This window comes from Patella vulgata, chromosome 3, assembly GCF_932274485.2.
Source record: "Patella vulgata chromosome 3, xgPatVulg1.2, whole genome shotgun sequence".
NCBI lineage: Eukaryota > Metazoa > Mollusca > Gastropoda > Patellidae > Patella > Patella vulgata.
Genome location: NC_065881.2, coordinates 30,841,574 through 30,863,992, shown reverse-complemented (window position 1 = coordinate 30,863,992; position 22,419 = coordinate 30,841,574). Strand labels below are relative to the sequence as shown.

General features: G+C 35.1%; 1 protein-coding gene across 4 annotated transcripts in view; it reads right to left on the bottom strand.

Annotated features, from left to right (window-relative positions):
• LOC126814505 (RING finger and SPRY domain-containing protein 1) overlaps positions 1-20,495 on the bottom strand; it is a 332,620-nt gene extending 312,125 nt beyond the window's left edge. Inside the window, exon 1 of one of the 4 annotated variants that reach the window (XM_056099495.1) lies at positions 20,366-20,495. The gene's annotated coding sequence lies outside the window, so the exon portion shown is untranslated. Of the gene's footprint in view, positions 1-5,307; positions 5,504-19,995; positions 20,332-20,365 lie in introns of those variants that run through there. The other 3 variants (XM_056099494.1, XM_050539686.2, XM_056099496.1) reach the window with 3 other exon arrangements.
• Positions 20,496-22,419: the final 1,924 nt, after the last annotated feature.

Here is a 22,419-nt window from a genome sequence, read left to right as displayed (position 1 = left end):
GCAATTTTATTTTGTGCACACGGGCCGATATTTTTAGCGTTTGGGAGCATTGTGTGAAACAATAGTTCATAGTATTGCATAATATTATACATACAAAACCACCTAGTAATAAAATATTTGGGAAAAAAAGTGATCCGTTTTCCATGTCGCGCAGTATAGTATAAATGGTCCAAAAAGAAAAACAATCTTTGAAAAAAGTTGAAAAATTGTTATATCTTCTTCTAATGGTCTAATGGTATAACGGAGATAACACATTAGTATCAGGCTATCAATTATTTGCTAAATATTGTTAAATATCTTCTAATTTTCCTTTCTTTTAAAAACTGTCCAATGGATCTTTCTGAAACTTCTGGTACAGGAAGTTAAGTTCCCATGCAACGAGTTCCCATGCAACGATTTTCATGAAATTTAGCATGTAAGTAGAACTTACCAATGCGACTTCAAAAATATTAGAAATTTGCTAAATTATCTCCCCTTAATGAAATTAAGGATCAAAATTTTCAAAAAAATCATCGAAATATAGGTCAGAATGGCCTAATTTTTTTTTCGATACTAACCAAGTAATTACTGATTCGTACACACAAAAAAAATGGAGTTTGTAGCCCAAACCGGAAGTGCCACATCTTAAAATGTGAAATATCGCTTAGGCTTTTTTGATATTTTACTTACAGACAAGGGAATTATATTTTCCAAATCCTTGAAGGAAAGCCCATAAAAAGTAGGCAGTAGAATTTTGATTTAGATGAACTGATGGACGCCATTTTGAATTGAAAATGAAAAATAGTGAAAAATCCACATTAATGGGCTTGAAAACATACACAATTGGTTGTGACTTAGAGAATGTGTCTCCTATTACCGAAATTAATACATTTCAAGATAGCCTGGCTCATGGTCGAATGTTTGGTATTTGAATATTTCAAAAATTCGAATTTCGCTTTGATGTTTTCCGTGCCGACAAGATTGCTTTGAGTTTAGCTGGTTTTGACTTCGCGCATGCGCTACGCTGGAACCAAAGGTACCATGAGTACCAAATTCCGGCGAGGAACTTTTCACGCTGGTACCTAGGTACCCTGAAAATTTCATGGTGATACCTGCATTCGTTCAATTCGTTTGTATAAGGGGAAAAAGGTGGATTTTCGTCGCGAAACCAGCACCGATTGTCCGAAAACCATGAAATTTGGACACAATACGCCCATTACCACCCCGGACTCTGTGCTTTACTCCCATGTTAATCCCATTAAAAAAAAAAAGAGTTTTAGCAAAAAAACGATTTTCGGAATTTTAATATTGGTTTTAATTAATTTTGAAATTGCAAATGCAAAGAGATTTTATCGCCTTTCCCGTATGTGATAGGTTTTAGTACTATACACATTATCCTTAAAAGACAATTTTTTAAAATGACCGCAACGATGTATCGACATTAGAAACCGAAATCGCCTATTTTGACGTTTTTTGACTGCTGAGGCATCCTTCCGGTGGTCCAAATCTCTGGAATTTCTAGCGGTTGGCTGCGCCGCGATGATATTTATCACATATTAAAAGGAGAAAATGCTCAGATATCAAGAACAATAAAAATTCGATAAAATACGGCAATTTTTTAAGCAAAAAAACTTTGATCGGTGGGGGTGGGTTTCGAATTTATTTTCAACGTTCTCGGAATTCCAGACTCTTCTATTTTTAATATGTGATAGCTTGAATCCCAAGGTACATCTCGTGCAAATTTGAAGGCAATCGGCCAAACGGAACGATGCCTGGGCAGAGCAAATCAACCCCGGTAGCGAAAATTTGCTCATTCTTCAACGCGTATTATAATAGATCAATCCGGGTCCCCGATCCACCGTCACATACCAAACCACTCCGAAATATACCCAAAATCCCAAAATCGACCGTAATTTCTTTTGACTTCGCGCATGCGCCACGCTGGAACCAAAGGTACGATGACTACCAAATTCCGGCCAGGAACTTTTCACGCTGGTACCTAGGTGCCCTAAGAAATTCAAGGCGATACCTGCATTCGTTCAGGTCGTTTGTTCGTCACACGGTTCCTGTCGTTCGGCTTTTTCCGCCATTTACGGCTTCAGTAAGTGCGAAAAAAGTGGAATATCGCCACGACACCGGCACCGACTGTCCGAAAACCATGAAATTTGGACACAATACGCCCATTGCCATCCCGGACCTTGTGCCTTACTCCCATTTTGATCCGATTTAAAAAAAAAAGAGTTTTAGCACAAAAAAAAAAGATTTTCTGTCAACTGATGGTCTCCATTTGGAATTGAATATGAAGAACAGTGAAAAATCCTCTTGAACAGACGTGAAAATAAACCACAATAGGCTGTAATATGTTCAATGCGTCTCTTATTTCTGAAATTAATGCATTTCAGGATAGCTCGAGATCAAGATCGATTTTTTGGTGTTTGAAAATTTTCAAAATTTCATATTTCGCCTTTGACCTTTTACGTGCCGACAAAGTTGTTTACAGGACAATTTTACTTTAATTTTCAAAATTTACAAATTTAACCTAAATATTCGAACAGCTAAGGTCAATCTGATTCAAACAATGTTAGTTCCGTTCAAAGTTATTTCATTTATTTTTTTGATATTTTCCTGCCCCTTTTTAGTTCTTTCCCGCCATTTTCGTTTCATGTTCTCATCCGTTCTGTTTTTAAACGGCTTGATCCATTTTTCTGAAACTTCTGGAACGGAAAGTCATTCCGATTACAGCAATCCAACTCTCAGTTATTTCCCTTTAGTTTTTAGATTATTTTGTTGCAATGTTTCTCACTATATTTAGACTTGTAACTTCGCGACTTTTTCACAGATTTTGATAATTATTTTTTGTTGTTCTTTTTTCTTTTAAGATAATTGATATAATCCATGTCACGTGACGATGAATATGAAAGCTTTCATATCTGTATGGGACAGTAGCAGATCTAGTTAGGCTTTCAGACTTTCGTCTGAAAGCCTATTGAGATTACTAAAATTATTATTAGGCTTTCAGACTTTCGTCTGAAAGCCTATTGAGATTACTAAAATTATTATTATTATTATTATTATTATTACTATTATTATTACTATTTACCGCGGGAGCCTATTTCTCCATGATCGAAAACAGATATCGATCTAGGGTTCAATTTTCTCTCTGGAAACCATGTGGTGGTTACTCGATAAAGTACTTTTGAAACTTCTGCGCAGACCGGAAGTGGCCGAATTTTGAACGGTAGCAATAAATCAAAAATCGGCCGTGGTTTCGCAAATTCTTTACCTACTTTAAAACAATTCACATTTTTGGAAACCCTGAATCTTTTCCGAGACAATGGCTATCTCACATTTTTCAATTTCGAACATTCATCTATGGCTTTTGTCGTTCGAAATTTGAAAATTTAAATTTTTACAAAAAACTTTTTTATTAATGAATATTTTTTAGTCGTGTTTTACAGAAAATTAACGAGTCATCTGACTTGGGCAAAAATGTGATTTTTTTTTGTCTCAGTAATTTTCCTTGGCCGCAATTGGCTAATTCAGTTTTTCCGTCCTAGATTAATTATTTATTGCTCGATTTGTATAAAACAAAGTTCACATACTCCATTGTCTCAATTGTCATTTTTTTTGTTACCAATAGAGTTATCTGTCCGCACCGGAAGTGGCTTAATTTTACCAAAAACTACAATTTTGACAGTTAGGTACCATTTTTCGAAAGCAAATATTATTTTTTTAAAAAACTGATATAACTAAAAGAGTGTGCCCTTTAAAGGCGCACAAAATGTTGGGAACAGTTTTTTTAATTTCGATTTCATTTTCGAGCAAATTCGATTAAGAGGTGAAAAAAGGTGTAAAATTGACCTATTTACAACCCATTCAGGCTTTTCAGATTTTCAGATATTTCTACGTAACTTTTATAAACTTGTAGCTATAATCTATACGAAGAAAATGTATGTTAAAATTAGTTTGTAATATAAGCAGTTACCTAGAAATGGGCAATTTTGCATAAGTCACTATTTTCGTTATTTTGCCTGTAAAATAGTCAATTATTATTGGATTTTCACAAAAGTGACACCATTTGATTCAAAAAGCAAGTATGCGTCGTATCAAATTGATTACAATTTAAAATTGACACCGGCAGTGACGACATTTTGTCAAAAAGTGCATTTTTAACTTTTAAAATCAATATTTTTTTCAAACAAGAATTATTTAATATGTATTAATAATTTTAATTTTTTGTTTACATTCACATATTAATATAATCCATAAGGTCATATAGATTTCACAAAATTGTTTCTAACTTGTTCCGTTGCGGAGAAATAGGCGATTTTCAACAGGTCACTTTTCAAGGTTTTTGGTCCATAAAAGTGTCAATTATTATTCGATTTTCATAAAATTTTCACTGTGTGATACCTAATGCCATTTACAATGTCATACAAGTAATTAAAGATTTTCATTATCACCGGAAGTAACGTCATTTTGGCAAAAACTGTATTTTTAGCCTTCAAAACAGATATTTTATTCAAATGAGTCTAATTTGTAATGTTTTTAAAATTATGATATTTGATTCCAATCAACAAATAGATTAAATCCACACGATCATACAGATACCAGAAAATGGTTTCTAACTTGTACGGTTGCAGAGAAATAGACGGTTTTATACAAGTCACTTTTCAAGGTTTTTGGTCTATAAAAGTGGCAATTATTATTCGATTTACATAAAATTTTCACCATGTGATGCCTTATGCCATTTCTGATTTCATAAAACTAATTGGACATTTTCATTATCACCGGAAATACTGTACACTTACATGTAACAAATGTATAAAATGAATTGATATTGCGGGATTTGGTTGATTCGGCGTCCATTTTATTTGATGTGTGCAATGCTTATGTGGAAACCTGTTTAATGGTTTCATTGGTACCGGAAGTGACATATGTTTAGGGTAACGTGGCACCGGTGAAACCGTAGTCATATAAATATATATATTAAAAAAAAACAGTTAAAATCGGTGCTCTTGCAAAAATCGTGATTTCACGGTGGGGTGTGACCGGATTAAAACACCTAAAGTATCGTTTAGTAGCTCGATGAATGGGCTATTGTATGACACACTTCCTGTCTGATTTCTGAAAGCCGGTTTCGTCAATTCTTTATCCATTTTCAAGCAAATTACATTTTTGGAATCCCTGAATCTTTTCTGAGACAATGGCTATCTCACATTTTTCAATTTCGAACATTCGTCTATGACTTTTATCGTTCGAAAATTGAAAACATGTTGTTTACGAGACAATTTTTGTTATTTTTCAAAATTTTCAAATTTGACTTACATTTTTGGATACCTGAAGTCCATCCGATTCCAGTAATATAAGTTTTATTCAGAGTTATCGCCCTTTATTTTTCGATTTTTTTCGAATTTTCTTCCCATTTTGTGAGCTCGGGTTTCGTTTTATGGCAGAATTGACAGGTATCTTCTGACTTGGAGCGTTTTTGGACGCCTGTATCTCGAAAACTGCTCCAAGGATTTTTTAAAATCTTTCCCTATCGAGAGTCCCTCCGGTAGTCTTGTGCATCAATCCATCCAATAAAAAATTGAAATTTCTGGAATAGGTAAAATAACGTACTGAAAATCGAAAAAAGTTGAAAAATCGTGAAATTTTCTTCCCATTTTGTGAGCTCGGGTTTCGTTTTATGGCAGAATTGACGTTTCTGAAACTTCTGGAACATGAAGTTATAGTCCAATACCAACTTATAAAGCAATTTCGACAAGAATCCTTAAACCGGAAGTAGTCGAAATAATATGCGATATTTTGAAAAAAACGTGAAAAATTGGTGTTTTGGTAAAAACACGATTTCTCCGTCCGATATCAACGGATTAAACAAATTAAGGTATCATTTGGTCGGGCGGTGATTGGACCACTGAATGATACCCAATTCCTGCGGATACTATGATCAGGCAGCAAAATATGGCACGCTGAAAATCAAGTATTTTCTGATTTTTAGCATTTTTGGACGCCTGTATCTCAAAAACTACGCCAGCGATTTTTATGAGACGTTCTCTATCGAGAGACCTTGTGGTAGTCTTGTGTACGAAGCATTCCATTACGACTTTGAAATATCTGGAATAGGTGAAATAACGGACTGAAAATCGAAAAAAGTCGAAAGTACAGAAAGTTAAGTATCGAAAGAACTTCATAAAGCTATCACGACAATGATCGTAAAACAGGAAGTAGTCGAAAAAATGTCCGATATTTTGAAAAAAAAATTTTTTTTACGAAAACCTTTTTAATTTTTTTTTACGAAAACAGATATCGATCTGGGGTTCAATTTTCTCTCGGGAAACCATGTGGTGGTTACTCGAAAAAGTATTTTTGAAACTTCTGCGCAGACCGGAAGTGGCCGAATTTTGAACGGTAGAAATAAATCAAAAATCGGCCGTGATTTCGCCAATTCTTTACTTATTTTAAAACAATTCACATTTTTGGAAACCCAGAATCTTTTCCGAGACAATGGCTATCTCACATTTTTCAATTTCGAAAATTCATCTATGGCTTTTGTAGTTCGAAATTTGAAAATTTGTTTAGGAGACAATTTTTGTAATTTTTCAAAACTTTCAAATTTGACCTACATTTTTGGATACCTGAAGGTAATCCGATTCCAGTAATATAACTTTCATTCAGTTTTCACCCTTTAGTTTTCGATTTTTTTCGAATTTTCTGCCCATTTTGTGTGCCCGAATTTCGTTTTACGGCCGAATTGACGTTTTTGAAACTTACGGAACATGAAGTTATAGTGCAAAACCAACTGATAAAACTATTTCGACAAGAATCCTTAAACCGGAAGTGGTCTAAAAAATGTCCGATATTTTGAAGAAAACGCAAAAAAAGGGTGCTTTCGGGAAAAAAATTATTTCTTCACCCGATATCAACGGATTAAAGAAATTAAGGTATCGTTGGGTAGCCCGGGGATTCGACTGTCATATGATACCCATTTCACACGGATCCTTTGAGAGGGCAGCAAAATATGACATGCTGAAAATCAGGTATTTTCTGACTTGGAGCGTTTTTGGACGCCTGTATCTCGAAAACTGCTCCAAGGATTTTTTAAAATCTTTCCCTATCGAGAGTCCCTCCGGTAGTCTTGTGCATCAATCCATCCAATAAAAAATTGAAATTTCTGGAATAGGTAAAATAACGTACTGAAAATCGAAAAAAGTTGAAAAATCGTGAAATTTTGGAAAATGCTCTATTTCTTTATTATTTAAAAAAAAAATTACAAAAAAGTTACATATTCAGATAGCTGACGTAATTACGATTCTAACGATGTATAATATGTATTGAAATATTTAAATTTAATTTTCGATATATTGACATTTTTGCATTTTTGGCACTATTGAACATAGGATTTCCCAGGGGCATTTTATCTGATCAGACAATGTAATATATCATTAAATAGCCCTGTGGCTATTTGATAAGCCAATCCGGTTATTAAAACTATCCCGACAATAATCTCCATACCGGAAGTATGCAAAAAATTGAGAAAAAAGGTTTTAAAAAAATAGCGCTCTAGTGAAAAACTTGATTTCTCCATCAGATGTTAGTAGACCAAAAGAACTAAAGTATCACTGGATAGCCCCATTAATGGACTATCATATGACATCTGAATGATACGATTTAGATGGCTAGAAAATAAACTATGGTACGCCGAAAATCTAGTATTTTCCGTTTTGGACCATTTTGAGACGCCATTTTCTCGAAAACGAAAAATACGATTTTTCATAAGCTTCTTTTACTCAGAGTCCTATCGATGGACTATGGCGTGAGTCCAAAAATAAAAGCATAGAAATAATATAAGTGGTCCAAAAAGAGCCTCAATCTTGGAAAAAAGTTGAAAAATCCTTAAATTACTGAAAATGCTCTTCTATTTTTCTTCCTTTGGAAAACAGCTGAATGGATTTTTCTGAAAGTTCTTGTACGGAAGGTTAGGTAACCAAACAACTTGTTAAAACTATCCCGACAATGATCCAAAAACCGGAAGTAGTCGAAAAAATATCCGATATGACATCTAAATGGTAAAAATTAGCGGGTTAGGCAATATATAAAGAAACGCTGAAAATCTATTATTTTCCTTTTTGGAGCCCATTCAGACGCTTTTATCTGGAAAACTTCTCTTATTTCCTTTCTTATACTTCTTTTACTTAGAGTCCTAACGGTGGTCTATGGTGTGAATCCAAATTTAAAAGCCTCAATATAGTATAAATGGTCCAAAAGGGCCACAGTAAAAAAAAACGGTGCTCTTGCAACAATCGGGATTTCACCGTCGGGTGTGACCGGATCAAAACATCTAAAGTTTCGTTTGGTAACTCGATAAATGGGCTATTGTATGACACACTTCCTGTCTGATTCCTGAAAGCCGTTTCAGTGCTGCTTGCAGGTCTAGTTAGGCTTTCACCTTCGGTGAAAGACTATTGTTATTACTAAGATTATTATTTTTTTTTATTGGGGGAAGCTAGATCTCAGCAACTATAAGAGATAGAGGTTTGAAGTTTGACTTTATATCGGAAAAATGGTGTGCAGCTACTGCTTAAAGCTATTTCGAAATTTGTGTGCATAGCGGAAATGTTTCAAATCTTTAACGTGCACGAAAATTGAAAATCGGCCATTATTCTCTTAATTCTCAATGGATTCTTTAGATATTTACATTTTTGGATAACTGGAGACATTTCTGAACAAATAGCAGTTCAAAACTTTGGAATTTAGAAACTTTGTTGCTCTCATTTTTTGGGTGATAAATGGAAAATTTTCAAAATTTTCTAAAATTTTTATTTTTTGAAATTTTGAAATTTCAGTTATATTTTTGGATAGCTGACCTCAATCCCATTCCAACAGTATAAGTTTTGTTCTGAAATGTTAACTTTGATTTTTCACTTTTTTTCGCATTTTGGTCAAATCGTAGAGTTCTTATTTTTTTAAAACGGCTCAAACGATTTTTCTGAAACTTTAGGAATATGAAGTCGAAGGACCAGACCAGTCCTTGAACTATAAATGAAAATCCCCTAATCACCGGAAGTAGTCAAGAAAGGTATCCAAACTTTGACAAAATTGTGAAAAATGGGTGCCTGTGCGGAAGATGCGATGTATCAACTGTGTTCTTGTCGTTTAGTTAAAGTTTTATATCGTTTAATTCTTTCAAAAAATAAAAAAGTTATGTGACTTTGAAAAGTAAGGTATTTTGCGATTTCGAGCAACTTTAAACGCATGTTTCTCGGAAAGTCCCCCAACGATTTTTTTAAAACGTTCTCAATCGAAAGACTAATGGGTACTCTGTTGTGTGAAATCACTGTATCATTTTTTGAAATGTCAGGGGTAGCCGAAAAAAGAGATCGAAAATCTAAAACGTCGTATTTTTACGATTTAGAGCATTTTTAGAGGTCTATTTCTCGAAAAGTCAACATAATATTTTTTGGGGACTTCTTCTACAGAGAGGCCTATCAGTAGTGTTATATATAAAACCATTGTACAACAGTTCCAAATTTCAGGAGTAGCAGAACAAGGGATCGAAAATTGAACACGGCACCATTCATTGTTAAGCCAAACATAAGGGGGGATACAATCTGTACGTTTTGTCAACGTATACAGCCTATTCAAGAGTGCTTTTATCAGTGATGATATTTGAACTGAAATTATTTCAACTATGAGTGTTTTCTTCCATCCAAATTATGGGTTTAGTGACCCTGTAACAGACATAGTTGATTGCTGTGTGTAATAATTAGTCTTTGGATTAATATTGTTGCTTCCTTGTCAAAATTATCTTATACCGGTAATCATCTGGACAGAAATCGACGGCTCGCGCTGTTTATAAGAAAGTCCAATTTGTTAATCGGTTGCTGTAGTATCGTACAGTAGTATCGAATATTGCACCTATGGTAAAAGTCATGACGTTGTTTGAGCACGGACTCTGTCTGTAATAAAAATTACATTTTTATTTATGACGTCAAATCTTTAACGTGCACGAAACTAGAAAATTGGCGATACGTAATATATTATGAGATGCTAAAAATCTATTATTTTCCTTTTTCGAGCCCATTCAGACGCTTTTATCTGGAAAACTTCTCTTATTTCCTTTCTATCTATCTATAAATCTATAAATCTGCTTCTAATGGTATAAGAGAGGTAAAACTGTCCAATGGATCTTTCTGAAACTTCTGGTACAGGAAGTTAAGTTCCCATACCACTTGTTAAATCTATCCCGATAATGATCCGTAAACAGAAAGTAGTCAAAAAAGTATTCGATATTTAAAAAAAAACAGCGGCTGCCAGGCAGTATACGCCCACATTTTCGAGAGATGGATAGAAAACAAGCTAAACGAAAGTGATTTTTCCTACAATCAAGGGCCATAATTCAGGAAATTACAATTCGATATGCGCAAATTTGGAAAGGAACCAAGATCTTTGAGTTATAAACTTACATTTCAAGTTTCAACAAAATCGGATAAAAATTGTGACCTCTATAGGGTCCACAACCTTGATATACCATATGTTTTACGCTATTTGAGAACGAAGGGCGGCCATTTTGTCTGTCAGTTTTGGGCCGATTTTCACAAAATTCGAACTCAGCCGTCCTTAGGGTGTAACGGTGATATATTAACACGGATTTTTAAATCGGATTAAAATTATGACCTCTATAAGGGTCCACAAGCCAAAAAACGCGTTTTTGCTTACAATCAGGGGCCATAATTCATGAAGTTACGGTCTGATATACGCGAATATCGAAAGGAACCGAGATCTTTGTGTTATAAACTTACATTTCAAGTTTCAACAAAATCGGATAAAAATTGTGACCTCTATAGGGTCCACAACCTTGATGTACCATATTTTTACGCTATTTGGGAACGGACGGCGGCCATTTTGTCTGTCAGTTTTGGACCGATTTTCACGAAATTCTAACTCGACCGTCCTTAGGGTTTAACGGTGATATAATAATACGTTTTTTTAAATCGGATAAAAATTATGACCTCTATAGGGTCCACAAGCCAAAAAACGCGTTTTTAAGGACAATCAGGGGGCCATAATTCAGGAAGTTATGGTCCGATATGCGCGAATATCGAAAGGAACCGAGATCTTTGGGTTATAAACTTACATTTCAAGTTTCAACAAAATCGGATAAAAATTGTGACCTCTACAGTGTTCACAAGCCAAAAACGTGATTTTTCGTACAATCAGGGGCCATAATCCATGTAGTTACGGTCCGATACATGCCAATATCGAAAGGAACCGAGATCTTAGGGTGATAAACCTATATTTCAAGTTTCATTGAAATCGGATAAAAATTGTGACCTGTAGACTGTTCACAAACAATTGTGGATGGACGGACGTCCGGACGGACGGGGGCGACGACAATATACGTCCACATGAAAATGTGGGCGTATAAAAAGACAGTAAAAAAATCGGTGCTCTTCCAACAATCGGGATTTCACCGTCGGGGGTGATAAGATCAGAACATCTAAAGTTTCGTTTGGTAGCTCGATAAATGGGATATTGTAAGACACACTTCCAGTCCAAAAAAAATATTCGATATTTAAAAAAAAGACAGTAAAAAAATCGGTGCTCTTGCAACAATCGGGATTTCACCGTCAGGTGTGACCGGATCAAAACATCTTAAGTGTCGTTTGGTAGCTCGATAAATGGGCTATTGTATGACACACTTCCTGTCTGATTCCTGAAAGCCGGTTCAGTGCTGCTTGCAGGTCTAGTTATTATTTTTTTTTTTCGCCATAGCCTATTTCTCAGTGCCTGTAACAGATACCGATATGGGACCTAATTTTCTATTGGAAACCATGTGGTGGCTTCTTGATAAACTATTTTTGAAACTTCTGCGCCGACCGGAAGTGGCCGAATTTCGTGCCTTGCATAAAAATTTAAAAAGGCCGTAGCTTCGTCAATTCTGTACCTATTTTCATACAAATGACATTTTCAGAAACCCGGAGTTTTTTCTCGGGCTATAGCAGTTGAAAATTTTGAAATTTCGAAACTTCGTCGCTGACTTCTAGCGTTCGAAAAATGAAAAATGTTGTTTAAGAGACAATTTTTGTTATTTTTCAAAATTTTCAAATTTGACGTACATTTTTGGATACCTGAAGGCCATCCGATTCCAGTAATATAAGTTTCATTCCGAGTTATCGCCCTTTATTTTTCGATTTTTTTCGAATTTTCTGCCCATTTCCCAACCCTTATATTTTTTGGAAAGGATAAATCGATAGTTCTGAAAGTCCTGGAACATAAAGCTATATAGTCAGAGCGCTGCATAAAGCAATTTCAACAACGATCCGGAAACCGGAAGTATTCCAAATAATGATAGATATTTCGAAAAAAAATCAAAAAATGGGTGTTTTGGGGAAAAGCTCGATTTCTGTGTCCAATATCAATGGATTAAACAAATTAAGCTTTCGTTGGGTGGCCCGGGGAATGAACTGTCGTATGATGCCCAAATTATACGGATAGTATGACCAAGCAGCAAAATATGAAATGCTGAAAATCAAGTATTTTCTGATTTGGAGCGTTTTTGGACGCCTGTATCTCGAAAACTGCTCCAAGGATTTTTCTTAAACATTCCCTATCGGGAGTCCCTCTGGTAGTCTTGTGCATGAATCCATCCAATAAGACATTCAAATGTCTGGAATAGGTAAAATAACGTACTGAAAATCGAAAAAAGTTGAAAAATCGTGAAATTTTGGAAAATGCTTTATTACTTTATTAACCAATTTTTTACAAAAAAGTTACAGATTCAGATAGCTGACCTAATTACGATTCTAACGATGTATAATATGTATTGAAATATTTAAATTTAATTTTCGATATATTGACATTTTTGCATTTTTGGCACTATTGAACATAGGATTTCCCAAGGACATTTTATCTGATCAGACAATGTAATATATCATTACATAGCCCTGTGGCTATTTGATAAGCCAATCCGGTTATTAAAACTATTCCGACAATAATCTCCATACCGGAAGTATTCAAAAAATGAAGAAAAAGGTTAAAAAAAATAGTGCTCTTGCAAAAAACTTGATTTCTCCATTAGATGTTAGCGGACCAAAAGAACTAAAGTGTCGCTGGATAGCCCCATTAATGGACTATCATATGACATATGAATAATAAATTATGGTACGCGGAAAATCTAGTATTTTCCATTTTGGAGCATTTTGAGACGCCATTTTCTCGAAAACGACATCTACGATTTTTCTTAAACTATTTTTACTCAAAGTCCTATCGATGGACTATGGCGTGAGTCCAAAAATAAAAGCATTGAAATAATATAAGTGGTCCAAAAAGAGACTTAATCTTGGAAAAAAGTTGAAAAATCCTTAAATTACTGAAAATGCTCTTCTATTTTTTTTTCTTTGGAAAACAGCTGAATGTATTTTTCTGAAACTTCTTGTACAGAAGGTTAGGTAACCAAACAACTTGTTAAAACTATCCCGACAATGATCCAGAAACCGGAAGTAGTCGAAAAAATATCCGATATTTTGAAAAAAAAATGGTGATCTTGCGAAAAAAGTGATTACTTCGCCAGATTTCACCGAATCAAAACTAAAGTGTCATTGGATAGCCCGAACAATGGAAGATCGTATGACATCTAAATGGTAAAAATTCGCTGGTTAGGCAATATATAATGGGACGCTGAAAATCTAGTATTTTCATTTTGGGGGGCTATTCAGATGCTTTCATCCCGAAAACGTCTCTTATTTCCTTTCTTAAACTTCTGTTACTTAGAGTCCTATCAGTGGTCAAGGGTGTGAATAAATGGTCCAAAAAGGGCCAGAATCTTTGAAAAAATTTGAAAAATCGTTCTATCTGCTTCTAATGGTATAAGGGAGATAACACATTGGCATCAGACTACCAATTATTTGCTAAATATCGTTAAATATCTTCTGATTTTCCTTTCTTTTAAAAACTGTCCAATGAATCTTTCTGAAACTTCTGGTACAGGAAGTTAAGTTCCCATACAACGTGTTAAATCTATCCAGACAATGATCCGTAAACCGGAAGTAGTCGAAAAAATATTCAATATTAAAAAAAAAACAGTAAAAATTGGTGCTCTTGCAAAAATCGTGATTTCACCGTTGGGTGTGACCGGATTAAAACACCTAAAGTATCGTTTGGTAGGTCGATCAATGGGCTATTGTATGACACACTTCCTGCCTGATTTCTGAAAGCCGGTTCAGTGCTGCTTGCAGGTCTAGTTATTTTTATATTTAGTCATTAAAATAAAGTAAAAACAAAAAAACTTATTTTCATATTGAGGGCAGGTGTATTTTTCTGTAGGGCTAGCAAATTTTGTCATGACACCTGCCCATGGGCTTGTGGTTCAAAAGTGAAATTGTGCACCCCTGTAATACACTAAAATCTGATGAGGAGGTACAACTCATTCAGTAATTATCAGAAAATCATTAGAATTTATTTGGTTTTTATAAAGTTCTGCCCCATGCTAACATTTAGTATAGGAAACATTTAATATCATGGATTTAGCTGTTCAAGTTATCAAAATTCATTGAAAATCAATAGAGGCCTACTTGTTCGTCTCAAGACCTTAAACTCTGTGTATCAATTTAAAGTCAATCGGATGACAACTTTAGTCTCTAGAGTGTCACAAGATTTTTCAAAGTGATCAAGGGCCATAACTTGGGCAGTAATTATCAGAAATTGTTGAAAATCAACAGCCACCACCTATTTTTCAAAATATCTGATATTTTTTTGACTACTTTCTGTTTCTAGATCTTTGTCGGGAGAGTTTTAACAAGTGATTTGGATACTTAACATCCTGCATCAGAAGTTTCAGAAACATGCTTTGAGCAGTTTAAAAAAAAGGAAAATTAGATGAGCATTTTCAGTAATTTAACAATTTTTCTCAAAAGAAAAATTGTAGGTGTCGTTCTTGAGAAAAGGGCGTCTGAAAAGGTTCCAAAATAGAAAATACTAGATTTTTGGCGTACCATAATTTATTTCCGAACAATCGATTTGTATTATTTAGAAGTCATATGACAGTCCATTAATGGGACTATCTAACGACACTTTAGTTTTGATCCGCTGACATCCGATGGAGAAATCAAGTTTTTTGCAACAGCACCAACTTTTTAAATTTCTTTTAATTTTTGGGACTTACTTCCGGTATACGAATCATTGTGGGGGATAGTTTTGAATAGTAGCAGGGCTCTATATAGATATATAACATTATCTGATCAGATGAAATTAACCTGAGAAATCGTGTGTTCAAAAGTGCCATAACTGCAAAAGTGTCAAAATATCGAAAATTAAATTTCAATAACTCAATACATATTATTATTATACATCATTAGAATCGACATTGGATCAGCTATCAAAACATATCAATTATTTTTGAAAATATGTATAAATAAAAAAATGATAGAGCATTTTCCAAAATTTAATGATTTTTCGTCTTTTTTTCGATTTTCAGTCCCTTTTTTGTCCTATTGCAGTTATTTCAAAGTCATATTGAATGTTATCCTGCACAAGCGTACCGAAAGGACGCTCGATATAGAAAGTTTTAGAAAAATCGCTGGAGTAGTTTTGGAAATAAAGGCGTTCAAAAAGGCTCAAAATGAGAAAATACTTGATTTCCTGCGTGGCATATTTTTCTTCATTATTATCAAATATGTATCAATTCATCGGGCCACTCAACAATACTTTGGTTAATATGATCCGGTGATATCCAACAGAGCAATCACGTTTTTCTCAAATGCATCCCTTTTTTCAAAATATCAGACATTATTTCAATTACTTCCAGTTTACGGATCATTGTTGGGATAGTTTTATTTTCATAGGCTTGGGCACATTACTTCATGTTCAAGAAGTTTCAGAAACACAGATTGGGCAGTTCAAAAAAAAAAAAATACGGTTTTCAAAATGGGCAGAAAATTTTTTAAAAATTCTAAAAATAAAGGGCGTTAACTCTGAATGACTTATATTGCTGAAATCGGGCTAGCTTCAGGTATCCAGAAATGTAGGTCACATTTGAAAAATATCAAAAATTGTTTTGTAAACAACCTTTCGGGCGTAAATAGACAGCAACAAAATTTCAAAATTGTCAACTGCTACCTACATGTATTAGACTCTGCGACAAGCTATCCAAAAATGTAAAAAAATTTAGAATAGCCATAGAAATTTCAAAACAACGGCCGACTTTCAGTTTTCGACCATTTGAATTTGTTTTAATCAGTAATGTTGGCATATATCAGTTTGTAACTGATAATCAATATCTAAAGCAGACTCTGAGAAATAAGGGGTACCAGTAACCAGCGGATGCCAGGCAGGATACGCCCACATTTTCGAGAGATGGATAGAGAACAAGCTAAAAAGAAAGTGATTTTTCGTACAATCAGGGACCATAATTCAGGAAGTTACGGTCCGATATACGCGAAGATCGCAAGGAACCACAAACTTTGGGTTATAGACTTGCATTTCAAGTTTCAACAAAATCGGATAAAAATTGTGACCTCTAAAGGGTCCACAACCTTGATATACCATATTTTTACGCTATTTGAGAACGAGGGGCGGCCATTTTGTCTGTCAGTTTTGGGCCGATTTTCACGAAATTCGAACTCAGCCTTCCTTAGGGTGTAACGGTGATATATTAACACGGATTTTTAAATCGGATAAAAATTATAACCTCTATAGGGTCCACAAGCTAAAAAAGCAATTTTTAAGTACAATCAGGGGCCATAATTCAGGAAGTTATGGTCCGATATGCGCAAATATCGAATGGTACCGAGATCTTTGGGTTATAAACTTACTTGTCAAGTTTCAACAAAATTGGATAAAAATTGTGACCTCTATAGTGTCCACAACCTTGATATACCATATTTTTACGCTAATTGAGAACGGACGGCGCCCATTTTGTCTGTCAGTTTTGGGCCGATTTTCACGAAATTCAAACTCAGGCGTCATTAGGGTTTAACGGTGATATAATAATACGTTTTTTTAAATCGCAAAAAAATTATGACCTCTATGGGCTCCACAAGCTAAAATCGCGATTTTTCGTACAATCCGGGGCCATAATTCAGGAAGTTACGTTCTGATATGCGCGAATATCGAAAGGAACCGAGATCTTTGGTTAGAAACTTACATTTCAAGGTTCAACAAAATTGGATAAAAATTGTGACCTCTATAGGGTCCACAACCTTGATATACCATATTTTTACGCTATTTGAGAACGAACGGCGGCCATTTTGTCTGTCAGTTTTGGGCCGATTTTCACAAAGTTCGAACTCAGCCGTCCTTAGGGTTTAACGGTGATATAATAACACGTTTTTTTAAATCGGATAAAAATTATGACCTCTATAGGGTCCACAAGCTAAAAACGCGATTTTTCGTACAATCAGGGGCCATAATTCAGGAAGTTTCGTTCCGATATGCGCGAATATCGAAAGGAACCGAGATCTTTGGGTTATAATCATACATTTCAAAATAAACTAAATCGGATAAAAATTGTGACCTCTACAGTGTTCACAAGCTAAAAACGTGATTTTTCGTTCAATCAGGGGCCATAATCCATGAAGTTACAGTCCGATACATGCCAATATTGAAAGAAACCAAGATCTTAGGGTGATAAAACTATATTTCAAGTTTCATTGAAATCGGATAAAAATTGTGACCTGTAGACTGTTCACAAACAATTGGGGACAGACGTCCGGACGGACGGACAGGGGCGACGACAATATACGTCCACATGAAAATGTGGGCGTATAAAAAGAATGTAATTCAATATGCTTCTTGGTTTCAGTAATTTAAATGATGCATATAAATTTCATACAGATCGGATAACTTTCGTTGTCAGAGCGTTTACAGGGTTCAACAAGGTGAAACAAGGGTCATAACTCTAGACGTAATTAACAGAAATTTCTGAAATTCAAAGGGCTTCTTTGTTTCACTACGGTAATTCAAATGATGCATATAAATTTCATACAGATCAGTTCATCAAAGTGAAACAAGGGCCATAACTCTAGATGTAATTAACAGAAATTTTTGCAATTCTAAAGGCTTCTTCATTTCACTAATTTAAAGGAGCTAAATCGCTAATATTTGGGACCTAGAAATTGACCCAAATGGGTCGTAACGCATATAATAATGTAATCTGATTGTATATAAACTGATTTACATTCAATTGTTTCCGTTTTGACTCTTAATTTCAAATCAGTTATGTCCAGCGAAATACGGCCTGTTTCTAAACCCTAAAGCAATTTCTAGCGTCTGGTTATTCCAGTCTCTCCAGTTGAATATGTCTAGCCTCTTTCTTTCTGGTCACTTGTTGCAAATGACACTAAAACGCACTATGGTACACGATTCGTGTACCAATGGTAAAATGTTTATTTTGTCTCAAATATTGGATATCAGAAGCCTGTCTTTTCCTGGTAAGATCACAACATCAATGTTGATTTAAATTGGCAAATAATTTGTATTTTCAACGTGTATGACTTTGGATGATATTGAGTTAGAGACTTAGCTACTTTAAATGATGCAATTATGCATATAAATTTCATACAGATCAGATGATAAGTGTTGTCGTTAAAATGTTCACAAGGTTCAACGAAGTGAAACAAGGGTCATAACATGTTGAATTAATGAACTTTAATTGCTGAAATTCAAAAGGCTTCTTTGTTTCAGTAAGTTAAAGGATGCATATAACTTTCATACAGGTCGGATGATAATTTTTGTCATAAGAGCGTTCACAGTGTTTGACAAAGTGAAACAAGGGTCATAACTCTAGATGTAATTAACAGAAATTGCAATCTGATTAAAAAACAGATCCTATTGCGTTTCGTTTTTTAGTTCAAAATTTCGTTTTAGTTGTCTTTACTACACTAGGATCTGGAAGAGTTGTTATATAACCCGTAGTCTGATCCTATTGCGTTTCGTTTTTTAGTTCAAAATTTTGTTTTAGTTGTCTTTACTACACTAGGGTCTGGAAGATTTGTTATATAACCCGCAGTCTGATTGATGTGAAAGATTTGTCAATGAAACAGTCTGTTGCAGCTCAACTTCTTGGTGTGTGATGCACAGAACTGTGGGTATTCCACTATAAACATCAATGCTGATTGGTTAATCAAATGTCTGACATCATGGGTCAAAAGCCACTCATATGACCCCTGATGTGACCTCCCATTACAACTGGTCAGATCTTCATAGTAGAGGCCATCGAAAGTATAAAAAATGAAACAAAATATAAATCTGTATTTTAATCAGATTGCAGAAATTGCTGAAATTCAATAGGTTTCTTCATTTCACTAATTTAAGTAGGCCTAATACATATAAATTTCATACAGATCGGATGAGAAATTTTGTCACGGGGTTGGACAAAAAAGGGGCATAACTCTAGACATAATTAACTGAACTTACTGAAATTCAATATGCTTCTTCGTTTCACTAATTTAAAGGATGCATAGATTTAGTAACCGTTCCTACATGTATATAGCTGCAATATGAAAATACGCTCTTCCCACCTCTGTTGTAACTCTAAGGCTATTTTGGAAACTTCACTTGCTATTTTTCGCAGTGAAGGCGTGATTCTTTGTTTTTCACCAAAAAGAATAATTTCTTGCCATATCTGATGCAAATTTATAATAATTCATTAGTCAACACTATTTTCAAGTGAAAAATATATTAGTTGGTAAGGATTCCAAAATAGCCTTAGAACAGAGGTGGGGAAGAGCGGTATTTTCATATTACAGTTATTGGAACGGTCAGCGGTCAGGGTGTATCAGATTGAGAGATCTTTTGCTTTAGCAGGAACTGAGGAACTAGCCTAAGACTATTAGGTGAGTAGTATGTCACGTGTGCCACCATTTTTCTTGGGAGGGGTGGGGGAGGGGGTGAAAACAGAAATATGATATTAAATATCCTTCAAATTAATTATTTCTGTCTTAAAATATTAAATATAACATATATACGAAGATATTAAATGTAGTTACCAGGAAATAATGTTAATTGAAATTGACCTACCGAGCAGCAACCGACAAGAAAGCGGCCATTTTTCATTAAATCCGAGAGAGCGGGGAACACTACGGAAATTAATTTGTGGCAGATAAACACAATGTAGCTGGGTGAATCTTGACAGCCTGATTATTTATGTAATAACAAAATAAAATGACACTAGGCTATCATATTGCACTTTCGTACCATAGGCCTACAGGCTACACATTGTGATTGTCATTAGGCTATAATAAAGGTCCATGCTAGAACTTGTACTAACTAATAATTCCCGTGGTCGAAGGGACTCGGTCTCGGGGTAACAGGGGGTGTTCAGGGTGACTAATTATCAACCAACACCACAAATCAGGCGAATCAGTAAATAACATTTGATTTTACACACCTGTTACTTTCCACAATTTCTCGTAAAACAGAACGCACAATACAGTGGGTAGACTAATCACCGGTATTCACCGGAAATCACTTATAAACACCGGAATTCACTTTGCAAGTATCAGAATTCGCTCGCAAAGCCTTCCTATTTACATATAATTTGCATTAATATTAATAATGAATTACTTACAAACACCAAAAATCACCGGAATTCACTTTGAAAACATATAAACACCGGAATTCAATTTCAAAATATCGGAATTCGCACTACCTTCCTATTTACTAATCACTAATACGGGCCCGACTAATCACCGAAAATCATTTACAATCACCGGAAATCACATATAATCACCGGAATTCACTTCGAAAACCCCCGATTCCTCCCACAAAATTAATTTATTTTAAATGCATAATACATTATAATACATAACTATTTTGGTCTCTCCACTTGCCAGATGAAGGCGCTGTAGGTGTTTTTATTTGGAAGACCACCAGAATTCATTTCACATATATGCATCATGATTATGATAACGTAGGGCGCGTCGCCAAAACAACACCCAGTAACTCCAAAAAATGTTGACTATGGAAACACAAAATAACAATTTAGTTGAGTTTAAGAAGCCTCACTGCTTTGTGCCCAAATCGGAGGTTCATGAGAGATGACCACTGATCTCTATAAATAACTGGATGGCTGATTGGCCCAAGTAAAGTGAGGCATTAGATTTAGAGCCGCCATGACAGTCTACGCAGAAAAGCAACAACAATAGTAAAGGTATATATAGTCCGGTGGCTGAAGGGGGGGAGGGGGGATCGCCACCCGAGCTGTGAATTTAAGAGATCTAGTTTTTCTAGACCAGTTGTTTGCGTAGATTCCGAATCTGGGTGGTGATCAGGCGTTTGAGGGGGCGTTTTCGAGATATGGGGGGGGGGGGGTTCCAATGTCTACAATTGAGGGAATAATGTGATCATGTTGAAATAAATGATGATCATGTTATATATTAATAAAACATACATTACTAGCACTGTCCATCTCTAAATAAGTGTTTATGATGCCCCTGTTAAACTTTTTTTATTTTATGGCGAGGTGGGGTAGATGGTTGTAGGTTTGCGTGTATGTAAGGGGGGAGGGGAAATTGGTGGGAAATGAGTTTATATACTATTCAAAAAAAGTAGGGGATATTTGAATATTAAGTGTTATTAAAGTCACCTAATGAAACTGACGAAGAAACAAATGACAAAATGAAATGAAGTTCACATTCATCGATTTATTCCAATGATCGTTAGACTAAGTAAGGCACAGACTGACCATTATAAGGGTAAAATGATACCCGGGGTCAAACAGCAAAGTTACCACAGCATCACAACCAAGTCAGTAACGGGTAAATCCTCCTCTGTTTGCCAAACAAGCATTGATCCGACGTGGCATACTCCTAATGAGACGTCTAAGGTCATTTTCTTAGAGCTTGGTAATCATTACCTTTTTTAATTCCGCTGCACATCTCTAAATATGAGTATAAATTCCCATTTAATATTTAATGGGGGTGGGGGTGTGGGCAAAATGTGATCAGGCGTTTGAGGGGGGTGTTTTCGAGATAAGAGGGTCCAATGTCTACAATTGGGGGGAAATGTCATTATATTGACATAAATGATGATAATGTTATATAATAATAAAACATAGATTTCTAGGACTGTCCATCTCTAAATAAGTGTATATGATGCCCCTGGACAACTGTTTTGATTTGTGGCGTGGGGTGGGTTGTTGCAGGTGTGCTTGTGTGGAAAGGGGGCGGGGGTAAATTGGCGGGAAATGAATTCACGTTCATTTAAATGATTATTTTCTTAGAGCTTGATAAAAACATTACTTTTAATTTCGCTGCACATCTCTAAATATGTGTATCAGATTTCCATTGTATGGGAGGTGGGGGGTAAAATGTATTTTTGGGGACAGAAACTACTTGGTTCAAAATTGACCTGAAAAGTGTCTTTTCGTTAGCTTTTTTTTCGTTCAGTACCGATTTCGTCATTCAAAATATTAAATTATAATGCAATCTGATTAAAACACGG